Source organism: Schistocerca americana, chromosome 2 (assembly GCF_021461395.2).
Source record: "Schistocerca americana isolate TAMUIC-IGC-003095 chromosome 2, iqSchAmer2.1, whole genome shotgun sequence".
NCBI classification, from domain to species: Eukaryota; Metazoa; Arthropoda; class Insecta; order Orthoptera; family Acrididae; genus Schistocerca; species Schistocerca americana.
In genome coordinates, this window is record NC_060120.1 from 271069447 (window position 1) to 271089707 (window position 20261).

The window sequence follows — 20261 nt, forward strand, 5'->3', positions numbered from 1 at the left end:
TGGCTCGTGTTGAAATTCCGCCTCAAGATCAGACTGGTCAAGTAACTGGTTTTGGAGGCGATAATCTGAATGTAGGTGGAGTAGACGAGACTGTTGAAGCCTCCAGTAGCGCTAGCAGCAATGGTGCGTCTGTTTCAACAGTTTGCGACACAGGTCGGTCACTGACTCGCGAGTCGGATAACCAGCAAGAGGGACACTAATGAGCCCTTGGTGACCGAGGTAGCATAGTGGACAGATCTTCAAAACATACTGCAGAGGAAACAGTTCGATTTTGCAGGTCTTGCGAGGCCACCAAACAAAGTAAATCTCTTGAAGAAGATAACCGTGAGAAATCGTTCTCGCTCAACAAGAAGAAAATTCAAATCGCGGGCAGAAATCCCTACAGATGCGACAGCGACCTTACGAGGCAGTAACATGAACCACTCTCGAACCCATCAGACCCCAAGACGCAGTTGTTAGAAGAAGGTGGCTAATAACTCGGATGAGGAAATGTGTATTGATGGGACTCCAATTACGACTGTAATGGGGACTAGTGGAAAGAGAAAGATCAGGTTGTGTTGGACGATATAGCAATCACTCATAATGAAGCAACAATCATGGACAGCCAGCAAACTCTTAATTTTACCACCATCAACAAACTGGATACGTCTCTCAAGTGGTTGAGGATTGACTGTAAATACTGACGGCATTCGGATTGTAAATTCTACCAGGAATCAAAATTTTGTATATCAAATAACCTTCGCCACAACCATTGACGTTAAAACGCTTGAAAACGTAGAGGCGCCTCTCAGAGTTGAGAGAGATCTTATGCCATACACAAGACAATAGTTTTTTTTTTTTTTTTTTTATAATGGACTTGTGGTCCGGGGTGATTAGTTACAATACAGCATCACCAGTCTATTGCGGTCTAACTGTGTCGGTGAGGCAGTAAATTTCCACTGGGCAGTGACTGCGTCACTGCAATTCACTTTGGAGGTGTGGCGGTGGGACTTGTAGTCCCGTACCACCCTCTGACGGTGATAGTACTACAACAGTCAGGCAGAGAGATTTTGCCTAACATGGTCAGGTGAAGGTGTGGCAGTGGGGCTTGTCCCGTACCGGGGATGATGACGCGGCCGAAGACTGTGACACAGCAGCACTAAATTGTATGAAAGCCAAATTCTCACTGCGAGAGAAACTGGTAGGAGACCAACTGAAAGATAGCGAACCAGATGGAGAGACCAGACGAAGAATGATGTGAACCGAAGGGGATTGTAGTGCATCAGCAGAAAATTTTCAGGAAGTAGGCGGGGAACAAGAAGAGAGATTTATGTAGTTCTAACGTGAATGATATTCGGTGTAACAGTGTTAATCAGTTCTTAAAGGAAATGCCATCACTGCCTATTTATAATTTGGTTAAATATTATGTTTTCGCGCCATGTAAAACAAAGGTTGTGGAGAGCTTGATGTCACCGACGTATTCACGTATGCACGTTGGTGTCACAGTTGGAGTGAAGCAAGTTCGCTGGAGCCGGCGCTCTACTGCTCTTCAATAGCGTTGATCCGCGGAGATATGGCAATGATGAGCGTGTTAGTTAGAAAACAGAGTGAAACACTCACAAATGAAAGAAACTTCATGCGTGCTCCAGCGTGACGTTTAGTACAACACACAGTTGTCGGTGCGTTCGGTGCTGACTTGGCTGGACGAACGTAGAGTCTGTTATAGGACTGATCGTCTCGGTAAAAGACAAGTCTCAGACTCTGCTTCTCAGTTGACTCTATCAACCTTTGAGCGGTTCCAGCGTTAAGCTGGACTTGTGCACCGACAAAACAGTAGACCTGTGCAGGGGCAAACAATATCAGCTTTCCTGCTGACACGACCGCATTTGTCGGGATGGGATCTCGTCTTCACCCGTCTAAGGCCCTTTGTTGTGCCCCTGCATCTCGGGGCATGACCTACCAAGGAGCAGCGAGGAGACCTGTCCCTGGCTAGATTACATCAACCCAGACCTACAGTGCGTGCTCTAAGAAGAAGCAGCCGTCACCTCCCCCTTGGCAGTCCCTTGCCGGAGATCCAAATGGGGAACTATTCCGGAATCTTTTGCCAATGGAGAGACCATCACGACACTTTTTCAGTTACAGACCGCATGGGGCCGGCCGAAGTGGCCGTGCGGTTAAAGGCGCTGCAGTCTGGAACCGCAAGACTGCAACGGTCGCAGGTTCGAATCCTGCCTCGGGCATGGATGTTTGTGATGTCCTTAGGTTAGTTAGGTTTAACTAGTTCTAAGTTCTAGGGGACTAATGACCTCAGCAGTTGAGTCCCATAGTGCTCAGAGCCATTTGAACCATTTGAACAGACCGCATGTCAGCGGATAGAAGCAATCTGTCTTCAATTCAGTGGCAAGACACACAACATGTATCCACAGTACATGTGGCCTGTAATTGAAAAAGTGTCATAATGATCTCTCCATTCAAAAGATTTCGGAATAATTCCCCATTCGGATTTCCGGGAGGGGTTACCAAGGGGGAGGTGCCCATGAGAAAAAGACTGAATAACCAACGAAAGATTAAGGTTCTACGAATCGGGGCGTGGAATTTCAGAAGCTTGACCGTGGTAAGGAAACTAGAAAATCTGAAAAGGGAAATGCAAAGGCTCAATCTAGATATAGTAGGGATCAGTGTAGTGTAATGGAAAGAACACAAGGATTTCTGGTCAGATGAGTATAGGGTAATATCAACAGCAGCACAAAATGGGATAAAGGGAGCAGGACTAGTAATGAATAGGAAGGTAGGGCAGAACTGTGTTACTGTAAACATTTCAGTGATAGGGTTGTTATTACCAGAATAGACAGCAAACCAACACAGATAACGGTACTTCAGGACAACATGCCAACGTCGCAAGCTGAAGATGAAGAGACAGAGAAAGTATATGAGGATATTGAAGGGGTAATACAATACGTAAAGCGAGATGAAAATCTAGCAGTCATGGGAGACTGGAATGCAGTTGTTGGGGAAGAAGTAGCAGAAGACGTTACACGAAAATATGGGCTTGAGACAAGAAATGAGAGAGGAGAAAGACTACTTGAGTTCCGTAAAAAATTTCATCTATTGATAGCGAATACTCTGTTCAAGAATCACAAGAGGAAGCGGTATACTTGGAAAACACCGCGAGACACGGGAGGATTTCAGTTAGATAACATCATGGTCAGACAAAAATTCCGAAATCAGATACTTGAGTATAAGGTGTACCCAGGAGCAGATATAGGCTCAGATCACAATAACAGTATTGATGAAGACTACGTTGAAGTTTAAAAGATTGATTAGGAAGAATCCACGGAAGATGACGCTTGAAGTTCTCTAAGGCTATAAGTACAGCAATAAGGGGTAGCTCAGTAGGCGGAGCAGTTGAAATGAAATGGATATCTCTAACAAGGGCAGTGACAGAAGTTGGAAAGATAAACAAGGAAGGTAACTGCGATGAAATCGTGGATTATCAGAAGAAATACTTCACCTGATCGATGAAAGAAGAATGTACGAAAATATTCAGAAAAATTTAGGAATACAGAAATACAAGTCGCTGAGGAACGAAATGAATATGAAGTGGATGGAAGCTAAGACAAAATGGCTGCATGAAAAATTCGAAGAAATCGAAAAAGAAATGATTGTCGGAAGGACTGACTCAGCATATAGGAAAGTCAAAAGAACCTTCGGTGAAGTTAAAAACAAGGGTGGTAATATTACGAACTAACAGGAAGTCCACTGTTAAGGGGCTCCGGAACGCCCTATACTTGCAATGTTAAAATAACGCTTATAAATTACAAAAAAAATGGTTCAAATGGCTCTGAGCACTATGGGACTTAACATCTATGGTCATCAGTCCCCTAGAACTAAGAACTACTTAAACCTAACTAACCTAACGACAGCACAAAACACCCAGCCATCACGAGGCAGAGAAAATTCCTGACCCCGCCGGGAATCGAACCCGGGAACCCGGGCGTGGGAAGCGAGAACGCTACCGCACGACCACGAGATGCGGGCATATATTACATCTTTCCTCACAAAGTATTTGAGGTAGGAAGTTGAACTTTTTACAGATTATTTACTGGAATATGGGCTACAACTTAACACAGGGATTTTACAAAATTTTAGTTCAGTTATTAAAGATGATTTTTTTTTCAATTGTAATGAAAATTGACAACATTCTTTTTGCAATTTTTTATTTATATATTCAAAAATATACAGTTTTTCGGAAAAAGGCTGTGTTAAATTATGCAGAAGATACTGTGTAACATTTACTGAAAGTTTGAAACAAATATGTTTGGAAGATCCTTAGAAAACATGTAATTAGTATGAGAAAATAAAAGTTTTGGGAATCGAGCGACAAAGATTGGATTAACTTTTTAGTGCATTCCAGGTCCATAGGATGGATTATCTTCATCCTCTGCAAACTCCTCCTCCAGCTTCCTCTTGTTCCTCCTCCTGTTTACTCTTGCTTGTATATCTAGACTCTTTACAGCCCTGTCTGCAGCCCGAAGGCGTTCCTTGTCTAAAGCAAGCATCGCTCGTTGTTGTGTTCGTAGATTTTGCTACCATTTTCTTCAGTTGCAGTTACTGCAACACTGTTCCAAAAGGTGGTCATGTATGAACACTTACCACATTTCAGTTGTATTTCACTAGCAAGTCCTACGTGCTTTATTATGGAGAGTTCCAGACCAACTTCACTACAATGAATACATCTTACACAGTTTGAAAAAATTCCTTTGAGAACCGACATATCAAATATTTCATTCACATCCGATTCGCCCATAAAACATTCATAGTTTTCACTCATTGAACCAAGCTTCTTCTGTGAAGTATTTTCTTTCCCACTTTGACTGCTTTGGGCAGGTGTACTTGAGAGGTTGGGTTCACTCACTTGGTTATCGTCTTTATTGTTTACAGTAATAACACACACCTTTGGCTTTCCAACATTTCTCCTTTTCTTAAAAGCCTTCAGAGGATTTTTAATAACTTTACTTTTACTCATTATTATACTTCAACAAAACAGAGACTCAAGACACAGAATTAATTACGAATATTTTCGAGATAACGACAGAGTAAATAAACATGAAACAATCGACAATCGCACCAGCGATATATATTGAACCATCACAGGTTAGCCACAACACATACTTTATCTCACATCACTAAAATGTACCTGATGAACACGGACGTTAATAATAACACCATTTGACAGCAGTTTAACAGCGCCACAGTGGGTCATGCCCATGTAGAACACATTTCAAAAAAATTTTTAAAAATAGTTGTAGTATTCGGAATTGAATAAATTATATATCTATTAAAAGGTAATAGTCTGCAGATACAGAAAACGCAAAAAAGTAAAAATTGAACTTTTCATGATTTTGAGCCTTTCCGGAGCTCCTTAAATGCAGAGGAGGGAGTCGATAAGTGGAAAGGGTACATTGAAGGCCTCTGTCAGAGAGAAAATTTGTCTCATGTGTTAGAAGAAGAAACAGGAGTCGATTTAGAAGAGACAGGGGATCCAGTATTAGAATGAGAATTTTAGAGTGCTTTCCAGGACATAAGATGAAGTAAGGCAATAGTCTGAGACAACGTTCCATCAGAATTTCTAAAATCATTCGGGGAAAAAGCAACAAAACGGCTATTCAAGTTGGTGCGTAGAATGTATGAGTCTGCCGACATACGATCTTACCTTCGGAAAAATATCATCAAGACAAATCCGAATACTGTAATAGCTGAAAACTGGTAGAATTATCGCACAGTCAGCTTAACAGCTCATGCATTCAAGTTGCTGACGAGAATAATATACACAAGAATGGAGAAGAAAATTGAGGAGGTGTTAGACGACGATCAGTTTGGGCTTAGGGAAGGTAAAGGCACTGGAGAGGCAATTCTGACGTTGCGATTTAGAGTGGAAGCAAGACTAAAGAAAAATCTAGACATTTTCATAGGATTTGTCGACAAGCAAAAAGCATTCAACAATGTAAAATGGTGCAAGAGTTCTGATATTCTGAGTAAGGGTAAGCTATAGGGAGAGACGGGTACTAAACAATATGTACAAGAGCCACGAGGGAATAATAAGAGTAGACGGCCAAGAAAGAAGAGCTCGGATTAAAAAGGGTGTAATACAGGGATGTAGCCTTTCGCCCCTACTGTTCAGTCTGTACATGGAAGAAGCAATGATACAAATAAAAGCAAGGTTCAGGATTGGAATAAAATTCAAGGTGAAAGTTATCAATGATACGAGTCGCTGATGACATTGCTATTGTGAGGAAAAGTGAAGAAGAGGTACATGATCTGAAAGAGTAAATCGAAGAAATACTAAAGTAATGAGAAATAGCAGAAATGAGAACAGCAAGAAACGTAACATCAAGACTGATGATCATGAAGTAGATGAAGTTAAGGTATTCTGCTGCCTAGGCAGTAAAATAACCAATGACGGACGGAGCAAGGAGGATATCAAAAGCAGACTAGCACTGGCGAAAAGGGCATCCCTGGCCAAGAGAAGTCTACTAGTATCAAACATAGACCTTAATTTGAGGAAGAAATTTGTAAGAACGTACGTCTTGTGTATGGTAATGAAACATGGACTGTGGGAAAGCCGGAACAATAGGGAATCGAAGCATTTGAGATGCGGTGCTACAGACGAATGTTGAAAATTAGGTGGACTGATAAGTTAAGGAATGATGAGGTTCTGCACAGAATCGGAGAGAAAAGGAATTCATGGAAAATACTGATAAGTAGAAGGGACATCTGTTAAGAAATTAGGGGATGACTTCCATGGTAGCAGAAGGAGCCATAGAGGGCAAAAACTGTAGAGGAAGACAGACATAAGAATACATCCAGCAGATAATTGAGGACGTAGGTTGCACGTGCTACTCTCAGATGAAGAAGTTGGCACAGGAGAGGAATTCGTGGCGACCTGCAGCAAACCAGTTAGAAGACTGAGGACTGAAAAAAAAGTCAATTGTTAGATAATTTCTTGCATTTTTAAAAAAAGACGCACGGGTATAAGAGTATGCGAACAGCAGGCCGTTTTCATTCATTTTCGAGACACAAAGAGACCAATTTGTGTGTTGGTGCCTGTTTGGGTTGCTTTGAGGCAGCAAAGTGGTTGAATTTGGGCACGAACAGACTGTGGAATGCTTTAACGTTTACGTGGACGCTACTGAGTTGCATTGTGTCTCTTATAGCGACTCGTTAGAGACCAACTGTGGGATAACGAGCATGATGGAGTGGCCAGAACTCTAGCGATTGTGTGACAATAAGCTGCATGGGACTTCGAATTGCTAGAGTCGCTTTTGAGATACCCTGTGGGTTACACTGATAGACGATACGATTGCTTGTGGGCATTTAGAGTTGTTTTATGATATCACTGAACTTAAAATACGTCTGAGCCAGAAACAGATTTTTGAACATTTTGAGTGGTATAACACACTACTGGCCATTAAAATTGCTACATCACGAAGATGACGTGCTACAGACGCGAAATTTAACCGACACGAAGAAGATGCTGTGATTTGCAAATGATTAGCTTTTCAGAGCATTCACGCAAGGTTGGCGCCTGTGGCACACCTACAACGTGCTGACTTGAGGAACGTTTCCGTCCGATTTCTCATACACAAACAGCAGTTGACCGGCGTTGCCTGGTGAAACGTTATTGTGATCCCCCGTGTAAAAAGGAGAAATGCGTACCATCACGTTTCCTACTTTGATGAAGCTCGGATTGAAGCCTATCGCGATTGCGGTTTATCGTATCGCGACATGGCTTCTCGCGTTGGTCGAGATCCAATGACTGTTAGCAGAATATGGAATCGGTGGGTCCAGGAGGGTAATACGGAACGCCGTACTGGATCCCAACGGCCTCGTATCACTAGCAGTCGAGATGACAGGTATCTTATCCGCGTAGCTATAACGGATCGTGCAGCCACGTCTCGATCCCTTAGTCAACAGATGGAGACGTTTGCAAGACAACAACCATCTGCACGAAAAGTTCGACGACGTTTGCAGCAGTTCGGAGACCATGGCTGCTGTTACCCTTGACGCTGTATCACAGACAGGAGCACCTGCTATGGTGTACTCAAAGACGAACCTAGGTGCACGAATGGCAAAACGTAATTTTTTCTGTTGAATCCAGGTTTTGTTCACAGCATCATGATGGTCGCATCCGTGTTTGGCGACATCGCGGTGAACGCACATTGGAAGTGTGTATTCGTCATCGCCATACTGGCTTATCACTTGGCGTGATGGTACAGGGTGCCATTGGTTACACGTCTCGGTCACCTCTTGTTCGCATTGACGGCACTTTGAACAGTGGACGTTACATTTCAGATGTGTTACGACCCCTGGCCCTACCCTTCATTCGATCCCTGCAAAACCCTACATTTCAGCAGGATAATGCACGACCGCATGTTGCAGGTCCTGTACGGACCTTTCTGGATACAGAAAATGTTCGACTGCTGCCCTGGCCAGCACATTCTCCAGATCTCTCATCAATTGATAACGTCTGGTCAGTGGCGGCCGAGCAACTGGCTCGTCACAATACGCCAGCCACTACTCTTGATGAACTGTGGTATCGTGTTGAAGCTGCATGGGCAGCTGTACCTGTACACGCCATCCAAGCTGTGTTTGACTCAATGGCCAGGCGTATCAAGGCCGTTATTACGGCCAGAGGAGGTTGTTCTGGGTACTGATTTCTCAGTATCTATGTACCCAAATTGCGTGAAAATGTAATGACATGTCAGCTCTAGTATAATATATTTGTCCAATGAATACCCGTTCATCATCTGCATTTCTTCTTGGTGTAGCAATTTTAATGGCCAGTACTGTAGTTTAGAATGTGCGCTTCTGAAATGATAAGCGGAATTCTGAGAATTAGTTCGACTTTGTATTGCATTTACGCAAACATGACTGCGTTTACTCTGTTACAGTTATTTAATTTACGCAGTGTTTGCATGCACCCCGTAGGGCTACCGTTTGAATTTCCTGCTTGGTTTTAATGGCAATAAATCATCACTTCGTTAAAATCCAAACTTTTGTAGTAGTCTACAAACATTTATGCTAAATGATTTATTAATGATATTACGCAAATTTTGTTTTACCTTTTTGTCGATATTAGAAAATTTTTGACTGCAGTATCACTCAAAGCGGACTTTTACCATCGAGTTTAGCTGCTGGGCTTGAAATATGTCGGTTCATATCAATTGCGGGCTGTAGATATAATCTCTGGTTTGTTTTACATCTGGTCGCCCTGCGGTGCTCTTGCACCACGTCTTTCGGCTTGAAATGTTTGCGAGGCGTGCGACTATGAAACGCACAGATACCGTAGGACGAGGAGGTAGGAAATCGGTTGGAGAAAAATCGATTCGCTTTGAGAGAGTCGTTGCAACTGAACGACTTTGATTATTATTAGCTGACTCCGAAGCTGTGATGAAAGGCCACCTCTTCCCTGTTGCCCAGCCGTGTTATGTGATCTAGTTTGGCGGCGTTAGCGGACTCTGTTATAACTGCCCCGGCCGGCCGGAGTGGCCGTGCGGTTCTAGGCGCTACAGTATGGAACCGAGCGACCGCTAAGGTCGCAGGTTCGAATCCTGCCTCGGGCATGGATGTGCGTGATGTTCTTAGGTTAGTCAGGTTTTATTAGTTCAAAGTAGCAGGCGACTGATGACCTGATGACCTCAGAAGTTAAGTCGCATAGTGCTCAGAGCCATTTGAACCATTTGTAACTGCCCTGCCCTGTATGATTCTTCCCTGAACTGTGAACTTGGGCTTTCCGGGAAGCTTGGATCCGCCACTAGTGTGGTTTGTAACAGAAACTCTTTGCGCATGCCCACCTCGGTGTTCGCTGAGCGCCCTCTGTTGCTTTCCTGAAAAGTAACTTAGTTGTGATCGTCAGGTGTGACGATTGTGGTGACAGTATTTTTACTGTTTGGTTTTTAGGTACCTCCAGTAGTGGAGTTATTTTCTCCTTGGTGAAACATGTTTCTTAATAGTGTTTCTCCAGGATAACTGATGCCCAACATTAGTATTGTCACAATCTGTGCAGGTGGTGGGAATGTGACGGCAATCGCAGGTGCATCTGGTGCTGTCATGAACATTTACTATTAATGTGCTGTTTTAGTTATGTTTTAGATTGTGATTTGGCCAAATGTTTTAGCATACCGGTTGTGCCACCGGAGAGCTGTGAAATTTTATGTGTTGGCACCCTTTGGTGTTGTAAGGCGTGATCCCTTATCTGGTTCTTGGAGCTGACTGGGTCTGCGGGCCGTCTCGTACTGGTATCTCAGTGTTAAATTACAGAATTTCAACGAGGAAGGAAACTTGAAAATCAGCTATGTTTGTAGCTTGGTTATGTTACTACACTTATCCTTGGTTCTCGCCTGTGTTTAAATTGTACTATTCTCGATATTCTCAATTTAATCCGCAAATAGCCGTTTGCTAGCTACTGTTGCCCCTTAGTCTGGATTGCGTGTTCAGGCCGCTATTTGCAGAAAGTATGTTATCGTACTAGTTAACCTGTTGGTGTTTCTAGACATCTTCTTGTCGCATGACGCTTATTTTACGAGCGCCCTGCTGATGCCTGATGGGTCAGCTACCGTTTCTGCAGTCTATGTGTGCAGGTGGTCCGGCGTGACAAGGGTGAGAGTACCGGCGGCACGATAATAGTGGACAGCATTTGCGACTGGCCGCTGCCTGTACCTGGTGTGAAGCTGCCCTGCAGCACGGTGTGTACTGCCTAAGTTAAGACTTTTGCTCACTGATTCCTGTGGGTCTAATTCTTTTCAGAGTTAGAGGGTTTTTGCCTTCTGGTTTAGATCCCTATTGGTGTCATGCCGTTTCTGCATCAAGTTTTCTCTAGTCAACCGACCATTTGCTGACCCATGTATTTGCTTAAATTCGTCATCTCTTTCAAAGGACTGGGCTGAATTTTGGTTCGTAATTTGAAACCATTCTGTTACCTGACGACGTTTAAATTTGTTTGAACATTTTTACTAAGTTTGTGCTATTCGTTATCAGATGTAACTCTGAAAAATTTTACTTGAAATTCTTCTCGTATCTTAAAGGACCGTGTTAAATCTTGGGTCTGTAATTCAAAACCACTGTGTTAGCCTGGGAAACTTAAGATGTCATATTTGTTTAAATATTTTGCTATCGTTGTCAAACTGGTTAAGCCATTGTGCTTCTTTGAATTTAAAGTATTCCACTCACTCTTCTAAGGACTGCTAATTTCTAAAAGATTATTTGTGCTTCACTGTTGCTGCCTTTTAAAAAAAAAATAATAAATGTGAATCACTTGGAAAGTAACGAATGATGTTACAGCCTGTGGCCTAACCCTTCCATGAATTCCTGTTAACCTGGCTTGTTGGAGCTCAGGGCATTAAGAAGAAGGTGCCAGACGCGACCCTACGACTAGAGTTGCGCTCTAACAAAACTACAGTTTAGTAGTTTTGGTACAGTAGATAAACGACGAAGTAAATTGTAGGAATACCGGTAACATTAGTGCCGGAATGAAAAATAAATGAATGTGCGAGAGAGGAACTGGCAGCCGACGAGTTCTCTTTCTTTTTTGTTTGTTTGATTGCTTGTTTTGCACATAACTAGTACCGCACGTCATTCAGTGTTAGTCCACTGTGTATTTCACATCTTAACGGTAAGTTTAGTAAGTTTATAAGTAGTAAAAGTTACATAACTTCTGCACTTTCATGTAACTAAAGCAATTACTTTTGATGCAAGTCCAATTTACATGCACAGGTATAAAAAAATATAATCACTGTTATTTTTTACTCAATAGAAAGTTCTTCATCATGATCAAAGACAAGAACTTCCTGTTATTATTGATAAATACGAAAGTTGTTTATGAATAACAGAAACATATTTGATGTAAGATCCACAAAGTATTCAAACGATATTTGATATATTTTTGGTTTGCGCATTTTTATTGTACCATTTTGTTCAGGAAATTACATATTCTAGTTCTAAATAACAAATCTATACGGTTTTGTTTATTTCTACCACAACGTCCCACTGTTTCATGTTACAAATCAACAACTTTCAAATACAACGTGAATTAAACATTGGGAAATTCAGTTTTGCTCTAAATACTGCTTATTTTATAAGTAAAAGACACGAGGATAACTATGTGGAACAAAAATGTTTCATAGGCTACCCAGTCCTTTACAAATCCGCGTTTCCGGTTTTTGTGGGTATCTAGTAAGACACTGATCACAGCCATAAAGAAATTTATCGTTACGAGGTAACGCCCGTAACGTATGAAACACGACCTTAAATGACCAAAGCTGCTAGGAAAAATAAGTCTACGCTTACATGTGATAGTCTACAGTAGTCTAAGTTTACTTATGATAGTCCACAGTAGCGAGCTACTGTCTATAAAATGGGTGGTCTATTCTCCCATCCTCCTGAAACTTTCCAGCCGTCACACAGTGTTAACCAATTATATGTACGTGCTTGTGGCGAGTATTCCGACGCAACGGAGGTGAGCGTACAATCGTTTGTCTCTTCTTGGATGTAATTTGTGATAACTCGTTATGTTACAATGTCTCCCCCTTTGGGACAGTTGTTTGAGGAGCGTTGACGATGCCGATGCCTCAAGTTGGAACTGTCCTTTATCTGAACCCGATGGACCAAAAATGCGTCGTTATTGGTCGCCAGCTCTGAGCCCAGAAACCTCCGGCTCGTAATTTACGGGATGAGTATGACATACTCGCTGACATCAGGTGCCACGTACCTCTGTAGACCTACCAAGGACTTGTTGAATCCATTCCATGTGGAATGCCTGGTGTATTTCGTTGCAAAAATGGTGTTAGGCAGTTGGACAAAACGTAATGTTCAGGCTCAGAAATGTATGTCCGGGTCGCTTTTGAATCTCTGAGATGGCGGCTTAAGATTCCGGCTTCATTGCTTACTGACGCCAAGGCAGTGGCTATCCAACTACTCAGCGCGAGGAATATAAAAACTATCAGGAACACACTTTGGCGGCACGCCCAACAGTAGTACAGCTTCGTCAAAATTGATAACATCCACATACATTTTTATTAAACTTTATTTTCCACTACAACGAGAGCACAGTCAAGTTTCAGGATGAGACTCACATCTTCAGGTGCGCTTGAAAAATTGCTACTAAATATGACGACTATACGCATTATCAAACTGTAAGAAGAACAACAGAACTTGTAGTTGAATTCTACAGATCATACCTCAATATGGTAGTCGATGGGCAGGAATGCGATACTAGCAAGTCATAATCTTTCCAGAAAGGAAATTATGTATGCACTGAGCAATTAGGTGGAGAGACTTTGTGCAGTCTCTTTTTCTGTTTTAAGTGTGCCATCGTTTGGTTACCTCGCCTTATGCGGGCACATATTAGTCAAAGCTCAAGCCTCGACCTTGGTAAGTTTGTATTTGTCGCGTGGGTTGTTCAGTCCTTATTACTTTATGCTTTAATTTTATTCAGAGTGGTTACGCTCCTTTATATATGGGGATATACTGTGTTTTGTGTAGGCGCAGTTTAGCAAATGAATTTCCACAAGCTGTGGAATATATTGGACGAATTTTCTATTTATATGTCGTGTACCAGAGAATCACTATACTATCCATGATTTGTATAGATATTTTGTGCGTTTTGAGGTACCCTTTTTAGAATGTTACTGCTAGTTCTGTCGCGGTTCTCAGAGATTGCTAACACATACATTCATATTTAGTAGTAATTTCTCAGATGCACTTGAAGCTGGGAATGTTGTTCTGAAACCATGCTTTGCTCTCCTTGTTTGGCAAAATAAAATTTAGCACAACTGTATCTGGATGTTATCATTTATGAGCAGGCTATGCAACAGAAGTGGATGCGCTATCAAAGAATAATTCAGGTATTCGGATAATTTGTTCAAATTACGCTCTCTCTTTCAGTTTCTATTATCAGTATGTACCCAGTTTCAACGGCGCTACAGTATTTCCCCGACGTTTATCACCAATAACCACCGCTCGCTAGAAAAATCCAGGGAAAAGAGCCGTCAGTAACAGGACGCGAAACCGATTTTCAATAGTCCACAGCCACCTGTCGGTACTAGAGGGCTGTTGAACAAAATTCCAGCAGAAAGCCCGATAAGGATAGTTTTAGAGATAACTGGGAAGGAAAGTTACGCGCCTAAGAACTCAGAAGACATTCTTCACCTTTAGTGATGACGGATGTGACCCACGGATTTACCTACTCACTATAATTTTTGTGATAAAAGAACAGGGTGAAGTGTATGAGAGTGCGTAAGCAACGTAGGCAAGCGAAGTAGTCGAATGAAACTAAAGAGCTTGAAAACTAGCACAGGTCTTGATGAGACGCAGCTCATAATAATGTCACATAAGTAGAGGTTTCCTCATTTGAAACATCCTTGTGTTCGGCGGATTCAGTGGGAACGATTTTAAATGAACACAGGAAGAACACAAAAAATGTGTATCAAACTAGGGTAGATAATAGTTTCAATTCAAAAATAGAAAAAGAAAAATGGTCTGCTCGGAATAAAACAGATGAAATGACAGACGCTCACACTACACAATTGGAAGCCATAACTGAATTACCGGCATATATATCAGAGTACTGGAGCATATAGACAGCGAGATTAGAAACAAACGAGTGGCGAGTTAGAGGACACAAAATATACGAGTACAGCCAGGAAATGAAGTGAGCCATGTGTCGTCTAGGGAAATTACTACTGCTGCAGGTTTTCCCTCTGTTGTCTCTCTGATGTACAACGTAGCAAAAAGCACTTCTTTGCTTAGGACTGGTTTTCCATCGGAGCTCTTGATATTCATATAGGTGGTTCTCTTTTCTCCAAAGGTCTCTTCAAGTCTACCTGGCCGAAAACTCTTAGCAATCGCACATGGATTCGATGCTTCCCCTTCCCGGTCCGTTGGAGGTGACGCGCTTGGTATCTGCATGTGAGGAGACTACCTGAACGTGCTATAGTCTAAAGAGCAGGGCTAGCGACAGTCCGACGACAATTGTGCGGCAAATGCAAGCAATTGTTGGCTTCGTTCACTGCATCGGCAGCGTAACATCGAAGAAAATTAATGCCGCGAGAAGCATTTTAAAACAAACGCTATCTGACGTCCTCTCTGCCACAGTGGAGTCACTCTTTCGAGGCATGATCGTTGCAGGATGGCCCTTAGCTAACATTTATTTACGCTGCCGATTTGCTCCTTCAGTGTCGTGGCAGCCCTTTCTTGCTTTGGTTGTGTTTTCCATTAGGTTCAAGAAGTCTTTTATACATATGGAGTGTAACAGGCACAAGTGCAGATAGTTTTATACCCGGTATGTTAATAAAATGTATACACGCCAATGTGTTGGCTGTTTTTTTTCTCTGCGTCTAACAGTCTTCCCGCAAACATCTCACATAATTTACTACCTGATCTTTCCTGCACGGTCGTAACTGCACCGCTAAGTGGACTATGCCTGTCAATACAGACTGACCTTTTTGTGTCCATGTGTCCACGCTTCAAAACCTGACCTGCTGCCCAGGAGAAAATAAGCATTAATGCCTACATTTACTTGGAGATAATAACCAACGTAAAATTATTTTACTGCTAATATCTATAACTGCTCATCTGCAGATGACGTACATACTGATGTAATGTTGGTCAGTGTGTCGTGTTAAGTCACCAACAGAAATATCTGCGCTTATACTGCTACACAGGGTGTTCAGGAGCAGTCTGAAAAGCTTGTAATGATGTTGCAGGGTGGGTTGTGATGTGAAATTTTCGTTACGAAAAAAAAGAAATTAAATGCGTTGCATCGTTTCCCAGTTAATTAGCATCGAAATTAGTCAATCAGGACGGCGTGCGCGCAAATTCATGGGTCCCGCCAGATAAAACAATACTGGAGCTGGCCGTTCTCACGGTGTAGATGAAAATGCACGAGACTGCTCAGATTCGGTTATTAAAGGCCACCAACACTCCATACCTCCACAGCGAATAGTAGACACGTTAAGCCATCCAGTACAATGACTAAATCTATCATCGCTTACAAGAGGAAAATTCAGAATAATACTGTAAAAACACAAGGGCCATCAATGTCAGCATGGATAACAATGCCTTTTACCTTCACTTTATTTTTCTCCTTCGCACCAGTGAGAGGTTCAATGCCCTCTTTTGCATGTCTCCTCTCATTTTCTCATTTTCATCAATTTTATTAATGTTCTATGTCATTTCACGGTAGTAATAGACCGAATAAGGCTATTTTAATGAGAGTATTTGCACTGCGAGCTCAAACAAATACTTTTCACTTGATTCCTAAACATGTTGGGTTAATTCCCTGGGTGGCCTGTGCGAGGCAAGCATCGGAGGACGCGGCACTCTGCGTTTCCGGTGGGGGCTGCTCTTCCCCGAATTCTGAGGGGTTCGTACAACAGGCTTAAGCGCCCGGCGGAACAACTGACGTCGGTCGAGTTTGCCTATTGTGTGCACGGTGAAACGACCTGCGAGACGTCTAGGTGTCGCCACAATTTGTGTGTTTACTGTTTCGGTGCGTATGGAACAAAAACTCCTGGCACCAACTGACTGCATTGTCCTCCTGATTCTGAGAAAACTTGTAGACTGTGCCCTGTTGGGTGTGACCATCTGGCGCCAGGTTGCCGTTGGTCCAGGCAGGTTGTTTTTGTAGCCGGTCAAATGACAAGTTCAGTGCCTTCAGCTGAATAGCAGAGGCATGATTGGTCAACTTAAACTGAGGCTAGTTGACGTCATAAAGCCCTGCTTGAATTGCAGGGAACGGTCGCTATTAGCGCAAATGATGTTCTGCGACAGTGTAGGGGAATTTTGGAATCGGTACTGAATGCCGATTCACGGTTTTCGAGGAGAGTAGGGAGCTGAGCAATGTTGGCTTCACTCCTGCGTTGGGCGGGCACAGAGGGGATTTGGGATCTGATCGTCGTCGGAGTTGGACGGCCTTGGACTTAGTCGCTCTTTTTCGAAAGAACTTAGAATTCTCGGACAGCCTTTGATGCCAGGCGTTGATACAGAGTTGTTGCCCGGCAGTAGTCGACGCCTACATCATCAGGACGCTGCCTACAGACGACGTGCTGCAGATTTCAGTACTGGTACAGTATTTTGCGGCTCCGGCATTGTAGGACCTTATCAATTTTGTACTGAATCCCTCAGCAGCAAGCGCGTTCGCTTTGCTACAAGTCCACCTTGCTTGTTTCTCTATGTGATCCGATTTGAGCTCTCACTACTAATTGCGATAGTGTTATATAGTCGGGAGATTAATATCTGATTCATTATGACCTCCAGTCATTATAGTCAATCTATTGCATCACATAGAGTAGGAGCCCCTAGTTCTCGAGCCAACTCTTGTTCTCATAATAGTTTAGTATAGCCTATCCTTTAACCTACTGTTTGTGTCGACAATCGTGTACATTTATTTTCTGAAAATAATAAATCTCATTGTAACATTTAATCCACATATCATTTCGTAGGTATATGCAGAATCCCATTTCCTGTTGTTTATTATGATAATATTCTCTTTTTTTGAGTAGATTACGATTTTTATTAGATTATTGTGAGTGTGCACTCCTTATTTTACCAACTAGCAGGGTCCACCATCATTTACTTCCGCTACCGTTGTGCGCATAATTAATTAGCTGCTAGATAAGGAGGGGGGCAAGTGCATGTCTCTTTCTCATGCAAAATTCGTCTGAATTAAAGAGGTACAAACTCTTCTCCATCACGGCACCTCGCACCAGTAGTGATATCAGTATTACCAATGGTCTTGTATACGGCAGGAGTGATTTGTGAGCTTTAAACCTAATTTACTTGTGAACGGCGCAACGCATCGAACTTTCTTCTTAACAAATATTTCTTGGCACCACCTACCCTGCAACACCCTTACAAGCTTTCCAGACTGTTTCTGACCGTTCTGTATTTGCATGCACACAGAGTTATATGTTTTTCTCATATGCCACTAATAACTCTTTTTTGTGGTGCTTATTTGTTAGTAGATTTTCTACTTCGTGTTATCAGATTGTCATACACTATGCAATTTTTTTATTATTTGCATGCTGTGTTTGTAACCTGGAGTTGTCAGGTTCCATATTTTTATATTTTTATTATCATGTACGTTTATCCATTTCCACATTTTATGTGTCTTAGTCGCCAAGGTCGGCCAGTTTCAGGTCTACGGAAAATGGCAGACTTACGTCATCTCACCAGGTGGTCTGCACATCAAGACTAGATGACAGACGGCGATCTCTTATTGTGCATTGAGTCCACTAATCCACGTTTTCATAAATTCTTTTAGTGCTGGTCGAGCACGTCATTAATTCTTATGTGCATAAGTCAAGCTTACGTCAGTTAAAAAGTGTACATTTTTTTGTTTTGTGTAACAGCAACAGTGCTTATTCCCACTTTCACACACTTCTCCACGCACTCTAGCTCTGCATAAAGCAGTCCGTTATAGGAAGTATCAAAACAAATCTGTTGACTTCGACATTTGGTGTGAGCAAAGCAAAGCTGAAATGAAGTACCCCACTAGAAATTTGAGGCCAGATTGATGTGGAGTCTGGATCAGATAGGGAGTAAGCAATAATTGTAACACAAAAAGTCGATGAAATGGAATAGTTTGTGAATCACAACTGTCTCTAAATGCTGGAATAGGAATAAATCAGGTTAACGTCCGTTGTAGTAGACAGAAAAAATCCATTTGAAAGTTTGTGAAATACATGAAAGGACTGATAAGTTTAATGATAATCAGGAGCTGGAAGCCAGGGAAGAAACTGAAGCGTAACAGCCAAAACAAAGCGAAACCTGTTACAACCATCAAGTCAGAAACAAGGCTGAACATCATGTGCAAATTAGGCAGTTGCTCTACTCGAAAGATGTATGCAGGAGCCTGAATACAGGGTGGAAAATTGTATTAATCGCCGGCAGGTTAGAGAATGATGAAATTATTTGGGGCATGCTGACATGTGTAACATTCACGACGAGTGCAGAGTTTGTGAAGGCTTTCATGAACAATATAGGATATCGATGGATGAAATCTGCGGTGAATATTATATTTTAAAAGTATGTACAGGACATTCACATTTGAAAAGGATAAGAATGTTGCTTTAAAAAACAATGGAGAAGGTCTGACCCACTTACGTCTAGTGATTACTATATACGTTCTGGCAGTTTGATAGCTTTAATAAATGAGTCACTTATTTTAATGTTACTTGGCTGCGTTGACGTCTGGGGGGACAGTCACACACGTGTCGCGTCAGCCACTGAATAGCTCTACTAATTTCATTACCATTCAGGGAGGATTGCAGTAGATGGTTAAAACTAAGAATGTGCCAAAAACCAGATAGCTTAGAAACGAAAAACTTTTATTGTCTCTTCAAGATTATGAAGTAACATGACGACCGACTGCGGTGTCACCGCCAGACACCACACTTGCTAGGTGGTAGCATTTAAATCGGCCGCGGTCCGTTAGTATACGTCGGACCCGCGTGTCGCCACTATCAGTGATTGCAGACCGAGCGCCGCCACACCGCAGGTCTAGTCTACAGAGACTCCCTAGCACTCGCCCCAGTTGTACAGCCGACTTTGCTAGCTATGGTTCACTGTCTACATACGCTCTCATTTCCAGAGACGAGAGTTTAGCATAGCTTTCAGCTACGTCATTTGCTACGACCTAGCAAGGCACCATATTCAGTTACTATAATTACTATCTTCAAGACTGTATTCTGAACAGATAATATTGAGAATCATGTACCGTCAAGAGCGACGTTTATCATCAATGGATTGAAGTATCAAACTAATTACGCCCGCTTTCTGAATTCTCATTCCTTGTCATGTTCCAGACCTCACGTCAGTATAGTTCTTCCCTCCTCACGCCAGCCTGCGTGAGCTAAAACGCGTGCATTTCGGCCTCCACTCGTAACACGGTGTTGGCTCTTCTGCTAACACAAAACCGACAGTGTCCATTGTAATTACGAAAATACCAAGTCAGTGTGCTCGTTACCGTATAATTCCGAAGTTTTGTGGATGATCGTCGAAAAAATTTAAGAGTTTTGCAAGTGTTATTGCTGCGGTCTTCAGTCCTCAGACTGATTTGATGCAGCACTTCATGCAACTGCATCCTGAGGTAGTCTCTTCATCTCCGAATAGCGCCCCCCAAACATCGCTGCAATACTAAATTGGTGGCCCGTGATGTCTCAGTATGTGTCTTATCAGCCGATCCCTCCTTTTGGTCAAGTTTTGCCATAAATTTCTCGTCTCGC